Below are 23,598 nucleotides of genomic sequence, written 5' to 3'. Positions count from 1 at the left end.
CCTCCTGCTTCAGGCCACTCAGCCTGAAACCTCTCATAGATCCATGGCACCCTCATCCCACTGGGTGGAAGGCATGCTTTCTGCTACTATTTTCCATTTGAGGACCCCTCTGAGGTGTCACTGGACAGGCTCTTGTGTGGGTGGCCAAGGAGGGAAACTGTTCACTTCAGCCAGTGGAAGTAAAGATGGCTCATATTTGGAGAGCAGATGCCATCATCTCTACTGGTAGCCAACAGGCAGGAGAGTGAGGTCAGTGCATCCACCAGCTCATGGCCCCATGACCTCTGGGAAAAGCACTCATGGTCCAAATGCAAAGGCACCATGACCAACCCAGGCCACACCTGAGAACACCATGTCAGGTGTGAACAGGACAGCAGCAGCTGAGGGCCTACAGGGCTCTCATGGGTCTGTGTAGCATCCAGGACCAAAATCCATGGGGGCCATGGCCACACCACTGGGCTCTGCACAGACTGCCCCAGGCCTTGCCTGCACCATGCTGACCCATCCAGCACAGCACCAAGTCTCCTTATCTGGCCTCCCAGATGAGAAGCCTGGGGAGCCAAGCAACATGATCAGAAGGTGTACCCACTGCAGGGCAGGCCAGAGCCCAGACACTGCCCCTGGGAGGCAGAGCATGGCTGGCCACCCAGGGGCTAGGCCCAGTCCCTGGCTCTGCCAGCAGCTAAGACTGTAATGGAAAGTGCTGAGAGGAAAATTCAGAACTGAGATGAGGGCCTAGAAATGGGAACTGCAGGGGAGGCAAGAGCTCTGATAGTTTGTGGGAGAAATCAGATTCCTCCTGCGAATTGTCAGCAGGGTCCCTTCCCTCTTTCCTTCCTCTTCCCCTCCTTCTGAGGGCAGCCTGCCAGGGGAATGGAAGCAATGTCCCTGGAGGGCAGCCTCTTGGCAGATGCAGGGCCAGAGGCAGCGCCACAGAGGCCCACATCCCCGGTCGCCTCCCACTCACAACCACAAGGAATCTGTAGAAGAACTCCAGTATTTCTCCAAACCACGAGGCTATGTTCCCTGTTGGCTTCCCTGACCTCCTCTTCTCATCTCCTTCCTGTTGGCCTTGAAGATGGATCCGATGTTTTTAAAATATTTTTTTAGTTGTAAATATATGTGGTGCTGAGAATTGAAGCCAGGGCCTCACGTGTGCAAGGCAAGCACTCTGCCACTGAGCCACCACCCCAGCCCACATCCCAAGGTTTCAGTAGACAAATCTTCCTGTCCCCACCTGGCAAGGTAAATACTCAGACTCTGAAAGCCATTCATGATCCTTCCTTGGCACCAGTGGGGGCCTTCTCTTGTTCTGAGCCATCTCAAAGGCAAGACATTCCATTGCCTTCCTGACATCACCTTCCAGGTTGGCCTGCCCCACCATCATGACACTCTTCATAACCCCCAACTTGAGTCTCTGAGGCCAATTCTTCTCCTTCTCACTTTAGTGAAAATGGGGGACACCACTTCCTAAATTCAGAAACCCCCAATAACAAATGATATCAGGGGAACCCAGCTTCTCTTTTGAAAAAAAACAGCTGCACAGTATCTTTATTTATTCGCCCCATTTTCTAATTCCACAGAGATGGTGAAACATGGAAAGTAAAATCAAAGTAAGATGGAGGGTATGACAAAAATCACTGGAGGAAGAGGAAGAGGGATGATGAGAGGCGTAGGAAGTGGACTTCTTAGATCCTCGGTTACCAGATCATTACCATCATTGCCCTCTGTAATTTCTCTGCTTGTCATCGCCACTGCCACTACCATCTCTCTCCTCAACGCCATTTGTATTGCTATCTCAACCATTCTCACCTCCAGTTCCACTATCCTGACACTGTCTCATTCACTGCGCTCAATGTCCCAGACATCTGCGTCAGTCAGCACCATCAGCACTGCTACGACAACAAGCACTACAGCCACCATCACACCACCTTCATTGACACCATCACCACATCTGCACTCTTATCCCCATGTCTGTCATCACCACAGTTGTCACTATCTCAATCATCCTTTTCACCCTCCTCTTTTCCCTTGCTGCCATTTCTACCTCTAACATCACCGTCATCACCTCCACCACCATCATCCCTTCTACCTTCATCACCTTCACCACCATCATCCCTTTTACCTTCATCTCCACCAACATCACCTCCACCATCACCACTACCTCTGTCAACATTACCACGTCCATTAACACCATTACCACCAGCACACTTGCCACCACTCTCATCATCTCCATCACTGATTATGTTGTTATCCTCACCATGACCTTCATCACCACCGCCATTACTGGTAGTAATCACCGTCATTCCTGAGAATGACAAAAATCATAACTATTTTTTATCATTAATGAGATAGATCATTTTGGTCCCTGCATTCAAAGGCCTAGAGAAAATTGATAGGTTCTAAGACAGAAAATAAAGACAGTGAGGGTCAAGACCCAGAGTGGGGGAGAATGGAGGCCTCTGATGTCCACATCAACTATGGCCAAAGAAGGCATCCCTTGCTGGAGTGCAGGTCTGTCCTGGAGAGTGCGTGGAAGTGGGACAGGACTGCAAACAGTGAGGGCAGTGGCCTCCCATCCAGATGACCCTCAGCAGAGCCTCAGAAGTGACGAGGGCCCATAGTCAGGCTGGATGATGCTGCCCTGAGACGGAAGCCCTAGGAGAGGGCCTGACAGTGGGACAGTGTCCTGGAGGAGAACTGGGGCTAGATATAGGGTTTCTGGCTCCCAGATTCTGTTCTGGATTAAGGATCATGTCTCCCACAGATTCTGGCACCCCTAAGTCACCCTGCATTTCTGGTTCCCTTCCATGTTCTCAGCTGCAGCCCAGGCATTGGAGGTGGCCCTTAAGACTGGCCCCAGGGCTCTGAGGGGCTATAAGGGAAGCCTATAGGGATAGGGGACAGCAGCAGGTGAAGGGGGAGGGGGAGGGGCCTTCCTCTTTCCTTCTTTCTTCTCCCCACCCCCTGCTCCCTGCTGCTCCTTGTTGCTCTTCAGCCTCTTGCAGCCCTGCAAACTCTCCACCTTCGCCAGCCTATGCTGCAGCCTGCCTGCCTTCTCTAGCTCTCCTTCCCTCTCCAGGATAAGCCAAGGTTTGACATGCTCAGGGGAGAGCCACGGAGGTCCTTGGGAGAAACTCAGGCTGCCCTGCTGGAGGCTGCTTCTTGAGTCTCCAGCTCAACAGTCCTTTCCCACTTCACCCCATTCCTTCTGCTGCTGAGGGGGAAGATGATCAGTGAGTCACCAGATGCTGCTGGATGCAGTGGCACACACTTGGAATCCCACCATTTCAGAAAGGCTGAGGAAGGAAGATGGCAAGTTTGGGGGCAACTTCAGCCACTCAGTGAGACCCTGTCTTAAAACTAAAAGGTACTGGGGGTGGAGCTCCATGGTAAAGTGTCTGTGGGATTAAGTAGCAGTATTAAAACGAAAAGGTCATCAGACACTTCTAGCCAAGTTTCAGCAGCTCCCAGATCACCCTATGCCTGAAGCTACCTGTGCCCCTGCTTTTTGAGTTTCCCTTCCCAAAGGGCGTCCCCAGGGGCTACCCAATCCTTCTAGACTCATCATCATACAACATTCCACAACAGCAAGCACATGCACACGCTTGCATTTCCACTTGGGCACCGCCATGTGCCCCTGACAGGCAAGCTGCTCCACATTCTCATGATCATCCCCACCATCAGCCACTGTTCCCTATAGGGCACTCAGCATGTGTCATTCACATAGTAGGATTTTTATCGACAGTGGAGCATTTAAGCTCCCTACATCGCTGTGAGTTTGGTATTTGAAATGTGTTTCCCTTGTTGACAGGAAGCGAAGCTAGGACTTCCATGGATTGAGGGACCAAGGTGATACCAGGAGAAATTGCAGAGCGGGGACTCACGTCTGGGTCACTCTGACTTCTGAGTATGCACCCCAGATTCTGAATGACTGTGCTTTCCTGCCTGCACCCAACCCCCTGGGGACAAACAGAGCAGCATGTCATGCACACTGTTGCCCACATGTAACACACACTGTACACACACTCCATACCCAAGGTGCGGCCATTTCACACACACACACACACACACACGTGCACATGTAGAAATGCACAGAGGACACTTTTAGGAAGAACACACTTCGTCAATCTACTCATTTAATAAATGTCTACTGTGTGCTTATCTGACTAGTTCTGCTGAACCTTAGGCACAATGGTCACCCAAGAGAGGAAGGTAATGCCACATCCTGAGTGTCTAGCAGATGCCAGACTCTATGCCAAAGGAAATCTGTGGACATGGGGACGTGTGCAAGACTGCACATATGTGCATGCGTGCACACACACACACACACACACACACACACAGCACAGCACAGTCTAGGTAGAATTTGTCCTGGGCCTGTCACTGTTACCACTGTTGTCCACTGACAAGTCCTTGCTTCCCGAATGTTGAAGAATAACACCAGAGAGCACACCAAGGCAAGATCAGAGTAGAAATTAGAAGTTTATTAAAGGACAGCAGAAAAGACTTTTCCAGGAGGAAGAAGGGGACCCAAGAGGTGGAATCCATGGAAGTGTGGTTGTTTCCCCTTTTTATAGTTTTGGTGATGGAATGTAAGGGGGAAGGGTTGGGACACAGGTGGGCCAAACAAGTAATCTGGGCAGAAAGGACTTCATTATTACTTCTTTGGGATGGGCTATTTCCAAATCTGTTGGGGGCTGTTTCCTGGGTTCCATTAACATTTCTTTGGGGTGGACTTTGGACTAGGGCCTTTCCTGGACTTTATTAACATTCCATGAGTTGTCCTGGATTCCCGGACATGGCCTGCATTTTAGATTTCACTCCATATGATATTAGACCCAAATTACCTAACTACACTGACTACCAAATTTTAAATCTGGCTTCATCACTGCTGGGTCCGTGAGACTTAGGGACACTGGGACAGGTATCTGAGAGTGGATTTTTTGATATAGGTGGCTGGGGGAGGTAGGAACATTGGAGGTTATTGATCCTACTAGTTCAAAAGAACCTAGACTGCCCACATGGGAGGAAGGCCCCAGAGACCCAGTGCTGCTGTCTGCTAATGCTTTTTGATTTGGAGCAACAGGGGTCCAGCCTGGGGGTGGCATATCCTGGCAGCCTTCACAGGCTCCAGGGCCCAATCTACCTCTCTGGGCTCCAGGGACCCAGGGTGAGCAACTCTTTTTTTTTAATATTTTGTTTTTTTTTTTTTTTTTTAGTTTTCAGTGGACACAACATCTTTGTTTGTATGTGGCCGCACGCATGCCAGGTGAGCGCATTACCTCTTGAGCCACATCCTCAGCCCAAGGGTGAGCATCTCTGAGCTTTCCCATGCTACTCCATCACTGTGGGCCTGACTTGGCTCCACTTAACTCCCCGGTATGGGAAATGGACAGGAAATTAAAGATAACTAGGCAGTTTGAGAGTATTAAGGATAAGGGAGAACAACATAATCATGTTGTAGTTGCTATGGGACAGGAGAACACACCAAAGGAAATGGAAATGGCCTCAGACTAGCCCATTACAAGGACAAGGGCAAGGCCAGTAAGCAGATTACAGAGTCCTGAGTGTGGAACAGAAACATCAATCATCCAGGGAGGCAGCCACTGCATCCCAGCCTAGCAAGGCCATGGTCCCAAGGAGAGGAAGGAGACAAGGCTTTTGAAAGGCCTAAATGGGGCAATAAAGCTGTTCTGTGCCTGCTGGCTGGGTAGAGCCTTTGGCACAGAGAGGGAGGAGGTGTCCCTGGGCTTGGAGTGGGCCTTCCTTGCCTATGGAGCTATGCCAGTTCCTCCTAAGTCCTAATTTAGGAAGAACTCAAAGCCCAAGGATTCCAAGCATGGGAGAATCCCTGGTCAGTTGTTGAGAGCCACAGCCCAGTCAGAATGACTCCTGGCATTTGCCAGAGGGAATGGTTGAAAGGTGATGATGGCAAATCATTGAGATGATGATTTGAGTTAAGCTGTATATAATTGCTGTGATGCTGAATTGATTGAATTGTATATTTGACCTTTACTGTGGGCAATAGGGTGGCTCTTGCTGCCTCAGGCTCCTGCGACTTTGGAGTTCCCAGGAACTCCCGGGGGTTGGGGAGATTGGAAGGAGCCTGGTGGAGGGAGTGTGTTCCCGTGTGGTGTGTGCAGTGCCTGTGAGAGTTGAGGAATAAAGAGTTGCTGTTTGAATCTACAAGGATTTGTGGCGGCTCAGTTATTTGTGCCCAGCCAGACTGCGGCAGTCAGTATCACATTCTAGAAAGTGTCTGGAGCTGAAAGTTCAACTCCCAGTCCTGAACCATCCTAACTGTGTGGCCTTGGACAACTCACTTCCCCTCCCTGGAGTTGGATCCTCATGTTCACAATAAATGAGCTTTTGGAATAATTAAATGAAGTGGAGTAACAGTAGCTAATATTTACTGGGTAATTCACCTATGAACTAGCACAAGGTATGGCAGAATTTCTTTCTGCCTGGGACCAGAGAATAAACATCTTATGCTTCGCAGGCTGTAGAGTTAATGTTGCAATCACTCATCTCTGTTGTTGTAGCACAAACCAGCCATGGATGGTGGGTAAGCTAATCAATACGGCTGTGTCTGAGAAAACTTTATTTATAAACACAGGCAGTAAAACAGACTTGCCCGGCAGTTATATTTTGTGGACCATTGAACTAGCCACTGTGCTAAGCACTTTTAACTTATCTCATTTGATTCTCACACAACCCTGGTAATTGGATACTGTTATTATTCCCATTTAGCAGGAGGAGAAACTGAGGTCTCAAGCTAACAAGTAACTTGCCTGCTGTTACACAGCCAGGAAGTGGCTGAGCCAGCATTTTAACCCAAGTGGTTTGGCTTCTGAGCCTCCTGTGTTAATCTTTACAGGATACTCTCCCGCCCAGAATAAGAACAATGCTAATTATAAGAACAATGCTAGTCATTGCTTGAATTTGCATGAGACTTTACACATTCCCGAAAGAGCAATCAGAAAGACCAGCAGTTCTCCCTCAGGAGCCGCAGTGCACTGGGGTGTCCTCATCGGTTGTACTGTGTCAAAAGTCATTTGTTGCTAATAGTTTTTAAAATGATTTACTGCTGTTTTAATAAACAACAGTTGACCCAACGTTATCCCTCTAATAATGTCCCTCTCCCTTGCTTTTAGATAGATTTCCTGGAAAGAGCACAAAAGGGTGGGGGTTTCAGCTGCCTCCCCAAGAATGCCTGGAGGATGGCAGTCCATGGCACATGGTCTATGAGTCACTCAGAGGGATGGCAACCAGTGGTCAATTCAATGTGGTTGTCATCAAGGAGGGGGGGCATGTGGGATAATTGCTCCCATCAGATAGGTGAAGAAAGCAAGGCCCTAGAAATATAGAGAAGAGCCTGACATCCTAAGGCTTTAGTCAGAAAGAAGCTATCATCTGTGGGAAGGGGCAAGTATTATATCAGAGAAAAACACAAGGAACCAGACAGAATGCTGTTCAGACCCTGACTCACCCATTCTGTGTGACAACAATGGCGCTCATCTGGCCTCAGTTTCAACATCTGTAAAATGGGGATCTTGGCAACACCACGTCTGATAGTGCATGTTGTGAGGATCAAAGGAAATAATAAGGAAAGTCTAAGGCTGCTGGAACAGAAGACTCAGAGAGAAGAAAGGGGAAAGAACAATATTTAAACTATGCACCAGGAGAATTCCCAAAGGCACCTCAGGAAAATGACTCTCAACAACTTAGAGATGGAAACAACTATTGAAAGGGTAGTTTCTAAGCTACAAAGCCTGAGTTAAAATGTAAAGGACCTGGCATTGTAAACCTGCTTCTAAACGGCAAAGCATGAGTTAAATTCTTGAGGCAGTTAGGACAAGGCCCTACTGGCCATTTAGTTGATTTATGGCCTGGGGTCCTGTGCAACTCCTCACGTAAGCATTCAAGACCCTGTGCAGCTTGTCACATAGATATTCAGGGTCCGAACCAATCAGTTTAAATGTAACTCCCTCCTTAGGAAAGACCTATCACTCCAGCCAGCCCTGTTCCCGCCAATGAATGTACTAATCAAGTCTAAGAATTGTTTGATTTTCCCACGGTGTAAGGTGATTTGTTAAAGGAGACTATGATGTATGCAAAGCCCTCGCCCTCCCCAAAAAGTGTACTTAAACACAAAAGTGTACTTAAAACTTCAAACCCTGCTCTGGGCTCTGGGCTGCTTTCCTTTCCTGAGTGAGCCTGGAGCCTCAGCGCGCTGAATCAGGATCCTCAATAAAAATCCCCTTATGCTTATTGCATGAAGCCAGTCTCTTGTGGTCTCTTCCTCCGATGTTTTGCTAGTCCCTTACACTATCTCCATTTTACAAAGAAAGAAACCAAGTCCTGCCATCATCTAGCTAAAAAGCAATGTGGCTTGAGAGTAATGTGGCTAGTCAGACATAGTGACCTAGGCCTGTGACTGGGGAGGCTGAGGCAGAAGGATTGCTAGTTGGATACCAGCCTCAGCCACTTTTTTTGAGGCCCTGTCTCAAAAGAGAAAATAAAAAGTGCTGGGGATGTGGCACAGTGGAAGAGCACCCCTGGGTTCAATCCCCAGTGCTAAAAGAAAGAAAGAGCAAGAAAAGAAAAATAAAAAATAACAGAGGGAGGGAAGGAGGGGAAGAAGGAAAGAAGGAAGGAAGGGCAGAGGGAGGGAGGGAAGGAGGGAGGGAGGGAGGGATATGACAGAACTCCCAGTCCAGAGCACCAGGAGAATTATCAACTTTCGGTGATGTGAGTGGAAAATCAGATTGGAACACAGAGAGAGTCTTACACCCAATGAATATTTATTGAACACTTACTTTGTGCCAGGCATGAATCTCATCTATGAGGACACAACCCTGATCAAGACAAACCTATTCCCCAAAATTCAAGAGGTAACTAAATCAACTCTAGGGTCCCTTTCGTATTATGGTGTCATGCTAACTCTGCCATGATCCTGAGCCCAGTATCTGCTCCTTAACTTGGTCTCCTCTCATTCAAAACCCTTCCTAAGGGAAATCAAAAGGGAAACTGTCTACCCAATGCTTGCCTTTCACCCAACCCTGGTTTCTTGGGTGGCTTCCTGCCCAGCCAAGAACAAAGGCTGGAAGGACAGTTTCTCTAGGATATCATGTTCCTCCCTATAGGTGTGGGGGCTGAGGACCCCAGCCTGTCCTAGGCCTGGCCCTAGTGAGCTGTCTCTGGAAACAATGGTCAGATGCATCTCCCCCAAGATCTCCACCAAGGATGGGAAGGGGGGCATAGGGTGGGCTGGCCTGGGCATGGTTTGGAAGGCACATTTCCTTGTCGAGCTGGCAAACAAGCTCCTGGGATATTGGGTGGACCCAGGAGGGACAGCATCTTTCTCCCTCTTCTCTAAAACAAAGTGACTGTTTCTGTTCCCTCCTTCCCTTGCAGGAGGCCTTAGAGCTGCAGAGCTGAGCCCTGCCTCTCCAGCCAGCCCAGGCCAGGGCACAGCCCTCCTGCCACACAGGAGTCCCTGTCCTGGGCCAGGAGGACGACACCTCTGCTCCCTAGCACAGGCCACTTTTTATGCACGCAAGGGGTGGGCAAAACCCAGGCAGTGGGACACGTCAGTCACTTGTGCCATCAGGGACCAGCAGAAGAGTTCTCCAATTGTAGGCCCAGGAATCGAGGGGCCCCGTGGGTGCACATGCCACCAAGAGGCAAAGTGGCACTCGGGAGGCAGAGTGTTGCACAGCTGCTCAGTGGGTGGCCTGCTAATGCACTCTGTGGCCAGCCAGGTAGGTGGCCTGCTCTTCTTTCCTACTGGGCCTGAGTGGGGGCCATGGGCACAGCTCTACAGTGAGCACAGAGGAGCGGGTGAGTACCAAGGCCTCCCAGCAACCAAGAGAAAAGAGCAGACCCTCAGCAACCAAGGACCTCACCCCAGCCTCTGCCAACATAGCCCTGTTCTCTATCACACACGCAGCAGCCCTCCACGTGGCCACATTTCTTCTGCAACCCCCTCCTCATGCCACGTCTGGGAAGGCCTTGCTGGGCCGGTGGGCCTCAACTCTGTGTGAACCTCTGCTTTGATCATGTCAGCCACAAGGAGGGAGAGCAGTCGAGAGGGGAAGTGGAGAGGAGAAAATCGTCCTTTCTCTGCCCCTCTTTGTACACCTCTCTGGGGCTCCAAAGGGTCCAGCTGCTTGCAGAAGATCCTCCAGCAACACATGAACCCAGCGTTCTGGGTCCTGACCCTCCATGGGCCAAGGTCTCAAGGAATACCTGTGTATCAAGTGGAAATAACTGGGGAATGGGCCTCCAGATGACATAGAAGCAAAGAGCCACCTGTTTCTTCTCCATCCAAGCTATGTAGATAAATATAACACCCTCCTATGACAGCCCCTGACTGTTCCAAAAGCACTCCCCATGTGCTTCTTCATCTCATCTTCCCAACAACCCTGGGAGGAAGGGATTATTCTTGTACCCATTGTACAGATGAGCAAACTGAGGTTTCCACAAGCAAACTGACTTCCTTGCTCCAAGTTCTCCAGCAAGAAAGAGGTGGCACCAGGACGTGATGTTAGGCCCATGGATCTCAAAAGTCTCCTTCATCTGTTGTGGAGAACTCGGAGTCAGGACAGGAGAAGACTTGGCTTGCTGCAAAATGAGCTTGAACTTGCAACATAGTACGTACTTCTGGACTCCTTGGTTTGTGAGGCATGATCATGTTGTGCTGATGTTAGCCTGCCAGGCCTCCGGGCAGTCCCCAGTCTTGACAGTTTGTCCGCAGTACCTCTAGCTCTGACCCTACTCCTTGTCCCCCTCACTGGATGCCACCTGGCTGGCATCAGGAGTCGGGGCCTGGGCCTGCCTTCGCAGCCCTCCAGCTTGTGAGTCTGCACTGTCCTCAGTTCCTCTGTTGCTCAGCATATGGTGTGACTCCAGGGCTGAGGGCGGGGGATCTGGGGAGGAAGCCTGAGTCACCCCCAGGCCAGGAAGCACAGCGCTTGGCATGGTTCCTGGCCTGGCTGAGGAGAGAGAAGGCGCATCAAGTTACCGAGGCTGGCCTAGGGCAGGGGAGAGGCAGGAGGGAAAGGGGTGTCATGAGCCCATGGAGATGGGGGAACACAGAGCCAACCAGGTTCCATGTCTCCAGCCAGGGGAAGGCCCCAGGGAGAACTGGGAGCACCTGGAGGGGTGGGGACTACAGAGAGAGGCCAGCAGGACCTCTACTCTGTCCAGCCTTCCTTCCCAAGCCACCTCCCCTGCTGGGCCCTCTCTCCCTGCAGAGGTGTGTGAAAGCTGGGGCAGTTCCAGAGGAGGGATCCCCCTGAACCCCACACGAGGAGGGCACCACCTCCCACTGCCTCCCTCCATCTCTTCCTGTCACGTCCTTGGCCACCAGTGTTTCTAAATAGACTGGTTCCTGGCTGGCTGTTGATTTAGGAATCAAAAACTTCAGGTTTCAAATTCATTCCCACAGTTTTAGCTCCCACCTCCGGGCACACCATTCCAGTCCATACTGCTCGTTTTGAGCTCCTGGCCCACAGAGTTGACAGCCTCCTGTACGTGTCCTCCAGGGTGACCCTCAGACATCTCCAGCTCAACTGGGTCTAAAGCAAAGCTCTTCTTTTCCCTCCCCCACAGCCACACTCCTAAAACACAATTCATCCTTGAACTCTAGGAATAATGTCACCACCCATCAGACAGACATGATTTTTGATATTCCTCACCTTACTTTGTCCCTTCAACATATAGGAACAGGTGGTACCAGGTATTGCCTGAGGAGATGGGGGACAGCAGTGAGCAAGTCAAAATCCCTGCACCCACTTCAGTTTATAGTCTCATCCAATAAGTAACCAGAAAATCACTGATAAGTTGACAAGAAGTTGAGATGGGTGTAATCTCAGGGCTGAGGGAACCCAGAAGAGGAGTATTGGGCCAGGCACAAGGGATCATGTATGTAATCTCAGTGATTCAGGAGGCTGAGGCAGGAGGATTGCAAGTTTGAGACCAGCCTCAGCAACTTAGTGTGACTCTTGTCTTAAAATACAAAATACAAAGTACTGGGGATGTAGCTTAGTGGTAGAGTATCCCTGAGTTCAATTCCCATTACCAAAAAAAAAAAAAAAAGAGGAATGGAAGGAAGGAAGGAAGGAAGGAGGAGGAAGGGGAAAAAGGAAGCAATTAATCAAATTCTGTATGTGTATCATTGAAGTCCTCTCACAGAGCTAAGAGTATGTACAAAGGCCAGAAGTAAAAGAGAACGTTCAGCAATTGAGAAACTTGATCACATGATGCTGTGGATATAGAGAGGCAAAGCTATAAATTGGGGGATAGGGTCTTACCTGGTAGGAGATGAGCCTGCAGAAATCACTAGGCACCTGAGCACCTAGGCCTTACTGGCTATTGGAGGGAATTAGCCTGTATCCTAAGAATTAGAACATGTTAAGTGAGCAAGTGAAACTGTGCCATAAATATCCAAAAGATTGCCCAGTCTTCCTCACCTTGACATTCAAACTGCTTCATTAAGCCAGGAACAGTGGCTCATGAGGCTGAGGCAGGAGGATCTAAAGTTCAAGGACAACTTCATCAACTTAGTGAGACTGTGTCTCAAAATTTAAAAATAAAAAAAAATAATTAAGGGTTGGGGATATGGTTCAGTGTTTAAGCACCCCTGGGTACAATCTCTGCTACAAAAAAAAAAATTCTAGTTCTTTCATGGCTGTCTCACCAACCTTATGAACTGAGACCTTTGTGCCAGTCTGCAGATGGTACTTCATCTTCAGGTCTTCAACCCTTCATGCCCCAAGCCAGCCTCCAACCCAGAAAACCATGAAGGCAAAAATAATGTTTATATATATATATATATATTTGTATATATAGGACCAGGAATTGAACCACATTCCTGACCCTTTTTATTTTTTATATTTAGAGACCAGGTCTCACTAAATTGCTGAGGCTCAGTTTAAACTTGCAATCCACCTACATCAGCCTCCAAGGTCACTGAGATTACAGATGGGAACCACCACACCAAGACATATATCTCCAATTTGCCATCTCACTTACCTACTGTCCTTCAACTTCAGATAGTTCCCAACTTATGATGATTCAACTAATGCTTTTTTTGGGCTTTATGATGGTGTAAGCCTGATACATATTTGGTAGAAACTGCACTTCAAATTGTGATCTTTTCTGGGATGGTGGTATGCAATGCAATACCCTTCATGATGCTGGGCAGGGCCAGTGAGCAGAAGCCTCTCTCAGTTACATGATCATGAGAAGAAAAAACTGATGCTCTACAGTGTGCTGTGTTGCTAAGCCACAATGTTCTGGAGGCACAGTGAGTGCATATTTGACTTAGGATTCTTTTCCACTTACAGTGCGTTTACTGGGCCCTGGCCATTGTAAGTCAAGGAGCACCTACACGTCCATACCTCCCAGCAGCTTTCAGGATAAAGGTGTGAATATGCCAGTCACCTTCTGTTGCCCCTGCTCCATCCCTCTGGCCACAGCTTGCCAATTGAGGCCCCAGGAATCTTCCTGAAGCCCAGATCAGGCCTAGCCTGTGCATTTCCTTGCAGGCTTTGAGCAGACCCTGGATGAACTGTGGTTTCTCCAGTCTCCAATCCAGGCAGCCCTTGGCTTTTCAAAATCTTCCTGGGCCAAGAGTCACAACAAAGTGGGACCCTCCTTTCTCAGGCCTTCCTTGCCCTCAACACTTGGTAACGCAGCAACATCAGATGGAATTTTCTAGTTGGTCATTTGGATTTGCCTAGCCAAGGTAAAGAAAGGAGGCTGGTGGAGGGGTGTTTCTGGAAGAGACAGTCTGCACTCCATGATAGATACCTAGGTCCATCTTGGCAAGAGGAAGGGAGCCAGTTCAGCTGGATCTGCTCCTGGGAAGTCGCTGTTTTAGAGGGAAGAGTGACATTTGGCCCATGGTGAAGAAACCCACCTTCCCTCATGGACCCTGATGCCTTCCTTTTCTTGGCCAGGGAGGCTGTGTGGACTTAGGGGCTGATCAGATTAAAGGGAAACAAAGAGTTTCCCCACACATCCCCCAAACAAGGGACAGCTATGGGTTCCCTCCCCTTCTCCTTAATATCCACATGCAGAGCCCCTTTCCCAGTATCAACTTGGGGCCTCTAGGCTGTTTTCAGAAAGTGGGGTGCTTCTGTACAGCCTAGCTTGGGGGGAGGGGGGAAGAGATGGCTTGATATGGATCTTTGTGGTTGGAGGTGACTGGAATCCCAGCTGTGCTCTCAGCTCCCTCGCCTCTTCTGCATCAGCACCCCTCCTCCTTTAAAGATGGGCAGGAGGAAGGAAGGGAGGGAAGAGGGGGGCACAGCTGGCCTCTCAGGGCTGGGAGGTACCCCATACACTCAGAAGCCACACTTGCCAAAGTGATCAGCAAACCCCAGAGCTTGATAGGGGGACAGACATTTAAGGAAAAGCTATCCTTGGTGACTTGAACATACCTTCAGGGTCTATCCTTCTAAAGTTTCCCCAAAGAGCAGATTCTCAATCCTGGCTTCACATTAGAATCATGGGAGAGTATTAAACACTTTTCCCTTTTTGTTTTTGTTTTGTGGTACTGAGGAATTGAACCCAGGGATGCATTAGCACTGACGTACTTTCCTAGCCCTTTTTTATTTTGAGACAGGTTCTTGCTAAATTGTAGAGACTGGCCTCAAACTTTTGATCCTCCTGCCTCATTTTCCTGAGATGCTGCAATTACAGGCATGTACCAGAGCACTCTTCCCTGGGAATAGATTTTATATAATTTAAAGAAATTTTTGCCCTTATTTTTCTTACTGCATCATCTGTGCAAGCATATAAATATATTTCAATATAGGTCTAATCAGTATTTGCATGTATTTTTTGTTAATTTAAAAAATTTTAAGTAATTTGTTGAGCTTAAACTCTGAGATTTGGAAAATTCTGCATAGCATACACTTTGTCCTGTAAAATGTGTATCTAAAACTATACAGAGGAAACAGTTTAGTTAAGGTTTTGGTGTCAAGTAGTAGACTACACCATCTCAGTGCCTGGTCTTTGTATACCACCTTTGAAACTGGTATTCAAAGTTTATGCCAAGGTAAAATGAAATATGCTGCCTGTTTGAGACGTTTGGGTTTGCTTCCAAAGTGAATGAATGCTAGCTATTCCTTTTGACTTAAGTAAGATAATGTTACAACATCTCTTCATATTTATTGTTTATTTAGACAAAATTAGAAAACAACAAATCCTTACTAATATTTAAGTGAATTTTTATTAGTGTCCTCACTTTGGTCTGAAGTATGACTTAGGTATTTTTTATTTTTAAAATAGGAAAGTTTCCTTAAAATGCTGATTTTTTTACAAAAAGTGATTTCATAATGATGTATCCAAGATATATATTTAAAACCTTAAAAAGGTCTATAATCGTCTTAGAAAAGGGTGGCATTTTATCAGTTACAAAGTAACTATTAGCCGGTTTACTTATGGCTATATGGTTTTGTTGCCAAAGTGAGGTACACATCAAATATTATTGCTAAAAATAGAAAAATATATTTTTGTAGTAGTCTGTAAGTACAACTGATTAAATTCAGGAAAGTTGGAAGTTTATTATTTTAATCAAAACTTTCTATATATATTCATTAGGATTGAAAAATGAGCATCTTGGTTTGGTGAGATACACTTATTCCATTTGATCACATATCTTTGTGACATATTTCTGCTCTAACAACTTTTGAAACCAAATCTTCAAATAAACTATCTTGTCAACCTTTGTTTTCTTTTGTCCAGTAGACTCCATATCAACATATATTAATGCCTAATATTTTTCTATTGTTTATTAATGGCATTTACCCTTTCCATGGCCCTGCCCCTGCCATTTGGACTTTTTTGATTAACTTTGGGGTTAAATAGGTATTCAAGGGCTGGGGTTGTGGCTCAGTGGTAGAAAGTTCACCTAGCACATGTGAGGCCTGGTTTCGATCCTCAGCACCAGATTAAGAAAAAATAAACAAACAAAATAAAGGTGTTGTGTCCAACTACAACTAAAAAGAATTAAAAATAATAGGCATTCAAGTGCTGTCTGTATGCCAGAGACAGTATTAGTTGTGTCTGTTTTTAAGGAAAGAAAACTCAGGTTTGGGAAAATTAAAGTTATAGGGCAAATAAGTGACAGAAATGCATGTAAGACCTAGGTCTAACTCTCACTATAAAGCCTGTTCTTTTTTTTTTCTGTGCTACTACCTTTCTGCAACATGCACGAATTCACATACATACCCTCTATCCCACAATTAAATTGTGGTTTATTTTTATTTTTGAGGTATTTAAGTATAGATTTTTCTGTTCTACAGAAGTGACTTTTGGGAAAATAATATATTCTTATATGATGCGGAGGAAACCATTTGTACTGAAAACATATGGGGTTGGGGCTGGGGTTGTAGCACAGTGGTAGAGCACTTGCCTAGCATGTGTGATCCCTAGCACCACATAAAACTAAATAAACTAAATGAAGGTATTGTGTCCATTTACAACTAAATATATTTTTAAAAAACAGTTGATCCATGACAATTTACATTTGAAATGTAAAAATGTTGCAATCACTGTTATAAAATCATAATTTGGTAGAATTTGGTAGTGAACATGCTCTGATCCTGTGGGAAGAATGTGGTATGAAATATTGAGGAACAGTTTCTGCGTCGTATAAATATAATGAATGGTGTATTGTAGACTTGATTTTTCTCAGTGACTGTAGAGGCTGGCACTGCAGGAGTCAGCTTCATCTGCAGCTGGAACATTATTGAGAAGTCTTAACTAGCAGAGTGCTCCTAGGTCTTATGGAGGCAGTGGATTAGAAAAATTGCTTTTATTTACACATTATATTGAGAATACTGATTCCTGTATGACTGAGTTGTAAGGATCCTCTTCACACAGGTATCTGCAGGAGATGAGTTACACAGATACTATTCTAGATGTGAAATCTCAATGAGTACGAGCTTTGCAGGGCTTTTCAAGTGATATCACTGACAGGGAAGATGACAAATTCAGGATTCAGTTATAAATGACACAGAGGCTGAAGTTAAAGAAACAGCAATGATTGGGTAAGTATTTTGTCTGGAAAGTATTTTAGTTGTAACTTAGTTCATATTTAATATTTTTGATTTTGAAATATTATTTTAAATATTATTTTTAGGTGGGATTTGGAAATAAGTTAAAGTTTTATTTGGTTAGAAGGCAAAACAGAGGTTGAAGTTAGCATTTGAGACTATTTAGTTCAAGAATATAATTTCATATTTAGGCTATTTTATTTTCTTGAAATTTATTTAATATAAGATTTTTAAATATCTTGAAGATTAGTCAACTACTATTAGAACCTCATAAAATATTTTGATTTGAAATGCAGTGGTAATCTATAAGAATGGAATTTTATTATAAGTGACCCAGAAATCATAAAAATACCTCACAATTCCTTAGAAGAAACCTGTTTAATCACTTTTTTAATGTAATAATTCTGTAACTCATTTTTCTTTGATGTAAATTATCTACTTTAAACATACATGTTGTTATATTGAAAAATTTAATAATTTGAAATATTTTTCTTATTGAACTTATTATACAGTTGTATATAATTCTAATTAAGTGAACACTAACAGTTCAATAAAGTAATCGTTCTTTATTGGAAAAAAATTTTGCTATGATTTTTTTCTTTTTTAAAAAACTATTATTTTATTTACTTATTTATTTTTATTTGGTGCTGAGTCTCAAACTCAGCGCTTCACACATGCTAGGGGAGCACTGTACCACTGAGCCACAACCCTAGCCTCTGCAATGATTCTTAATTGAATAAAAAGCCTAAGATTCTCTGAAAGTCTTAATTGTCATGGTATTATATTTTAACCCATATTTAGGCTAGTAGAATGGTTTCAACTGAATGCTATAAATTTTCTAATGAGAGCATATTTCCTGTTATTTGTAATATAAACTAAAATTATAAGATTAGGTAAAGATACAATGTAGGAATTTTATAAAAAAATCTTTGGGACTTTCTTAAAAGTGTTCATTAATAATTAAGAATGTATTTTGGTTTAGATTGCGGCTCAGTGGTAGAGCGCTCACCTCACACTTGCAAGGTCCTGGGTTCAATCTTCAGCACCACATATAAATAAATAAACAAATAAATTTTAAAAAAAGAAGAATGTATTAACTTGTATTTACAAATGAAAGTATGGATTTTTTTTTTCTGTAGACATAGACCATATAGGTATTATTCTTGGTTTTGTTTTTACCTTTTACATTAACCTAAGTCATTAAGTTAACTTAGGTAATATAAATATTTTTAGGGATGGTAATGCATACTTTTACAAAACCTTCAGTAATGACTTTCAGAAGAGATGACTCTATTTTCTATTTTCTGTTTACCTCTCTTTTAAACTGAAAAGGATGTTAGTCTGAGTTTGTCAGAAACTCAAAGAGAAAAGGAGGAAAAAAATTAAAATCATAGCTCTCAGCAGATTTGATATAGAAGATTTAGCTTTTTTTAAAAATTTGCCTAAAGTTGTGACTATAGTCCATCCTCCCCCCCACCGAAAATGCCTTCTCATCTAAAACATTTTCTGATGAACTACAGAGAAATCATTCTGTTATGGCCCTTAGGAAAGTGTTAACTAAATTTATTTTGAGGGAGCTATGTTCAAGCCTTATATTTGAAAATTTAGTCATTTCTAAAAGATTCATGGTTTATTCATTGGCAGAGTCAAATCTTACAATAATATCAATTTGACTAGTATATTATTTTCTTTCTTTCATTTTTAATTTTCTTAGTATATTGTTTTCAATAAGTTTATTTGTACATTTGCTCTTTTTACCTCCTTAGCTAGCTGTTTAACAAAAGATGAGAGAAATATGACATATTTACTAGTTACTTAGTTATAAAAACTCATGTAAGAAGTTAATTGAAGAGTTGCAGAAAGAAATACATAGGGGAAAAAAGGAGGCAGAGATAATGAGAGAAATATTTTCAAAAATACATTAAGGTTGATATAAGGATCAAAGTAAATCTGCATCTTGAGAGGGAGTTCTTTTCAGTAGATTATCACTAAGTTTTGTTTGTTCATTTGGTATTAGAGTGCTTTTATACATTGATCTATGTCTGCAGTCCTTTTAATTTTTATACAGATTCTTGCTAAGTTGCTTAGGGCCTTCCTTCTTGAGACTGGCCTCAAACTTGTGATCTTCTTGCTCAGCCTCCCAAATTGCTAGAATTAAAATTGTGTACCACCATGTGAGGCACAATTCTAGCCATTAAGATAATTGAGCCAGATGTGTTGGCACTGTAATACCAGTGACTCAGGAGGCTGAGACAGGAGAATCACAAGTTCAAGGCTAGTCCCAGCATCTTAGTAAGATCCTGTCTCCAAATAAAAAATTTAAAAAGGGCTGTGAATATGACTCAATGGTTAAGTGCCCCTAGGTTCGAGCCCAGGTACAAAAAAAGTTTATGATTATAAAGTACTTTTAAAAGAATAGCCACTTCTTATATTGCTTTCTAAATCCATAGAATTGTAATAGATGAGAATCAATGTCATTTTAGACTCATAATATAATATAATATAATATAATATAATATAATATAATATAATATAATATAATATAAATGTAAGTTAGTAAAACTTATCATGAATTGATTTTATGTTGAGGTTAAAAAGAGTAACGGAGCATGATTATTTGTGTTTTAAACCAGAAAATCTGAGTTAACAGATTCTGCTTCTGTGCTGGATAATTTCAAATTCCTTTAAAGTGCAGGTGCTAAATTCAGTGATGAAGATGAAGATGATGATATTGAGGGAAGAGAGAAAAGTGTCATTGATACTTCAACAGTGAGTTAAATAACTCAGATAATATATATTTTAAGGACTATGTTTACTTTAAAAATAATTCATGTGGGGTTAGGGATATAGCTCAGTTGGTACAGTGCTTGCCTAGCATGCAAAAAGCCCTGGGTTCAATCCCCAGCACCATCACACACACACACACAAACACACACACACACACACACACACACACACACACACACACCAAAAAAATCATGCTCTTTAATATAAATCTTTTATGATTTTGTGTGAGAAATTGGAAAGAGCTTTGGTATAGATTTCAAATTCAAGAATGCTTTTAATATTATAGCCATAAAGATCCTCACTTGAATTTTTTAACTTATTGAATATGATAACATTTTATGAGCTAATGAATATAATGAAAATGATATGGGCTGAGATTGTGGCTCAGTGGTACGGCACCTGCCTAGCATGTGTGAGGTCCTGGATTTGATCCTCAGCACCACATAAAAATAATTAAATAAAATAAAGATATTGTGTCCAACTACAACTAAAAAATAAAATATTTTAAAAAATGATAAACATGTTATAGCAGTCTAGTGTTACAATCTTATAACAATGTAATTGGCTGCTGTAAAACAAGAGAACTGGCATATAATCCATTATGGTGCCTAACATCAGCTCTGACGCAGTTTTTGTCTCTCTTTTGAGTTGCTTTGGTAGGTCAGGCCTACAGACTTCTAAAAATCTTCCATTACATTTCTTCAAATTGTTTAGGATCTTCTGTAATTTTTTCAGGTCTTTATTAGTTGATTGACCTTTTCCTAGCAATTTCCTGGAATTAAAGTTGTCTCTAAATTGCTATTTCTTACTTCTCTTTCCATCTCCATGTTTTTCCCCCTCTCATTATCATTCCTCATTTCATCTCTCTTCACCTTTTCCTTCTATCCCCATTAATTTTCCTCTACTTCCCCACCAGTTTTTTCATTTCTTTTTCTTTCTCCTCCTTTTCTTCCTCCTCCTTCATTTCTAAGAAGGAGATGAGGACATGTTTTACTTTGTTTAGAAAAATGTTTAAATTTCCTTTCACATTTTTTAAAATAACAATGAGAAAGTAAAGAAATAGGAAGCAGACTAAGTGTTAAAATGCTTCAGTTTAATTCCCAGGACTGCCACTTAATTATGCTTTTTAATGTTTCAGGCTTAGTTTTTACAGTTTATAAAAATGAAGACTATAATGAATATCCAGAAGATTTTGTGAGGAACAAAGGAGACACTATATATAAATGATAGCTTCAACTATAAAGTGTAACTTTTTTTATGCTCTCTGCTTCCTGGGCTCCATGAGGTGCTCTCAGATGGATTAATGCCAGATTATTGTTTCCCTGGGCCACTATGCAGGAGTGCTCTACTGATATAGTCCTGCCATGGATATTATTAGAACTTTGAATAGTCACTCAAACATTTTCTTATCTGAATGAATAGTAATAACTTGTGTCTTAATTTACTGTAGTAAAAAAGCCTAAGCTTCTGTGACATATTTTTTCTAACCTGATCATCTGAAAGTTATGTAACTTCTTATGATTCCTATGAGATAATTACATTGAAATATTGGTTTCCTAAAAAAATACCTTATTTATAGCTGAGTGGTAAATAACTATGATGCTGTTAGTGATTATATCAACTTAAATATTTAAAATCTATAAACAAATTATTAAAACAGTTTGCATTCTCAGCCTAGAAATTTCTAAAAAACAACCTGTTAAATTTCCTAATTCCTATATATTTGGGGGTTTTATGTGGTTTGTTTGTTTTGATACCAGGAGTTGAACCCAAAAATGTGTAACTACGGAGCCACATCCCCAGCCCTTGTTATTTTTTATTTTGAGACAGTTTTGCTAAAAGCTGCTTAGGGCCTAGCTAAATTACTGAGGCTAGCCTTGAACTTGTGATCCTCTTGTCTCAGCCTTCTGAGCCTATGGAATTAGGCCCAGTGGGTTTTTTTTGTTGTTTTGTTTTTAAGAAATCAAATTTTTAAATGTTCTGTCTTCCAGTTGGTACAGGTCATAACAGTTCTGTGATCAAGCAATGAAGGTGCATCTAATGTAAAGAGACTTATCCCCTTTGAAATACTAGACTAAAAAGTTTTTTAGTATTTCAGGAAAAAAATTTTTTTTTGAATAACTGACTTTAACAATTTTGGTAATTTTTACATTATATTACACTAAGTTTATATGACAAGCATTTTAAAAATCAAACTTTGTAACAGTGAATAAGCATGTTCTTAGAAAATATATGTAATATAGACAAAGAGAATGGCCAAAAAATATCCTATTAAAATGTTAATAGAAAAAATATATTTTTAAAATGTGTCATTTCTTTAAAAAAAATAGTTCAGTAAATTCAACTATGGAAATACTTTAAATAATTCAGCCAATTATTCTAGCATCGTTAAATAATCTTTATTTCTTCTGTTCAGTTTTTATATATACCAGATCAGTTAAGACAGATTGTTTTCATCTGTGAGGTCAGTTTTATTCCTTTGGTAGTGGCTTCCTAGAATACTTTATAAGATGGCTTTCTGAGGCTGTATCTCATCTCTGCTGTAAATTGCTGTGATTGATAAGTGATTCCACATATGAGAGTGAGAACCTGGCCATACAAGTCAGGTGTGTGTTTGCTAATTCTTAAGGTCTATTTCTGGACTCACTAGGCTGTCCTATTGATCTGTCTACTGAAACTTTATAATTTTATACCACTCAAAAGATTCCAGGGGTGAAGTTTGATTAGATCATGCTATTTCTGTTTTGCATGAAACAAGAAAGCTAAAGTCTGGAAAATTGAGATATTGTGATATTTTATGGAAAGAAGCTGCAGACCCATTATCCTAATTTCTTAGGACTCATGTTGGTTGATGTAATCAAAAAGGAGATAATTCATGAAGAGTATAGACATGCTGATCTCAGAAATCATGTCTGCATGCATTAGTCTCAAGTTTTAACCCTCTAACTGAATTTGTAATTCCATAGATACTTCTAAATATATAAAAGTGAAACCTAATCCCTGTCATATTTGCAGTTGAATCTTAGTTTTGTTTTGTTTTGTTGGTACTGAACCCAGGGGCACTTTATCACTGATCTAAATCCCCAGACCGTACTATTTTTGTTTGTTTGTTTGTTTTGAGAAAGGGTCTTGCTAAGTTGCTGAGGCTGGCCTCAAACTTGTCATACTCCTACCTCAGCCTTCCAACTATCTGCAATTTAAATGTGTTTCTAATATGCCAGTGACGTCAGTAGGTTACTGTTTATTTAAAACAAGCTGAGATACCATTGAACAAAGTTTAAATTATTGCTTTAAGATACATGATGTATACCTTTAAAAATGATATCTGTGTTTTTCACTGGGTTAGGTAGTACAGTTTAATACACCAAAGACATACTTTCTGAAGAAAAAAAATGAATAATATTTCTTATTCAGTGACCAAAGGATATGGTCTCCTATATTTAAATTAAATATAAAAATTCATAAATATTTCCATATTTTAATTTAGCATGTTTTTTCATTAGATTTTTAGAAAAAAAGCATTGCCTGATAGCAGTGAAGACCGAGCTACAAAAGAAGCTCTGAAGCAGTTTGACTTCTTGGTTTCATCAGAGGAAGGAGACAGGGAATCTAGAAGTGCAGGCGATGGAACAGACTGGGATAAGGGGAAGCATACTGCCTCCAACCAGAGATTTAAGTAAATAAAAGAAATCAATACTTTACCATGAGGGCCACATCTTGGAGAGCTATGATGTTG

The sequence above is a fragment of the Urocitellus parryii genome, unplaced genomic scaffold (assembly GCF_045843805.1).
Source record: "Urocitellus parryii isolate mUroPar1 unplaced genomic scaffold, mUroPar1.hap1 Scaffold_35, whole genome shotgun sequence".
Lineage (NCBI taxonomy): Eukaryota > Metazoa > Chordata > Mammalia > Rodentia > Sciuridae > Urocitellus > Urocitellus parryii.
This window is presented reverse-complemented; position numbering follows the sequence as displayed.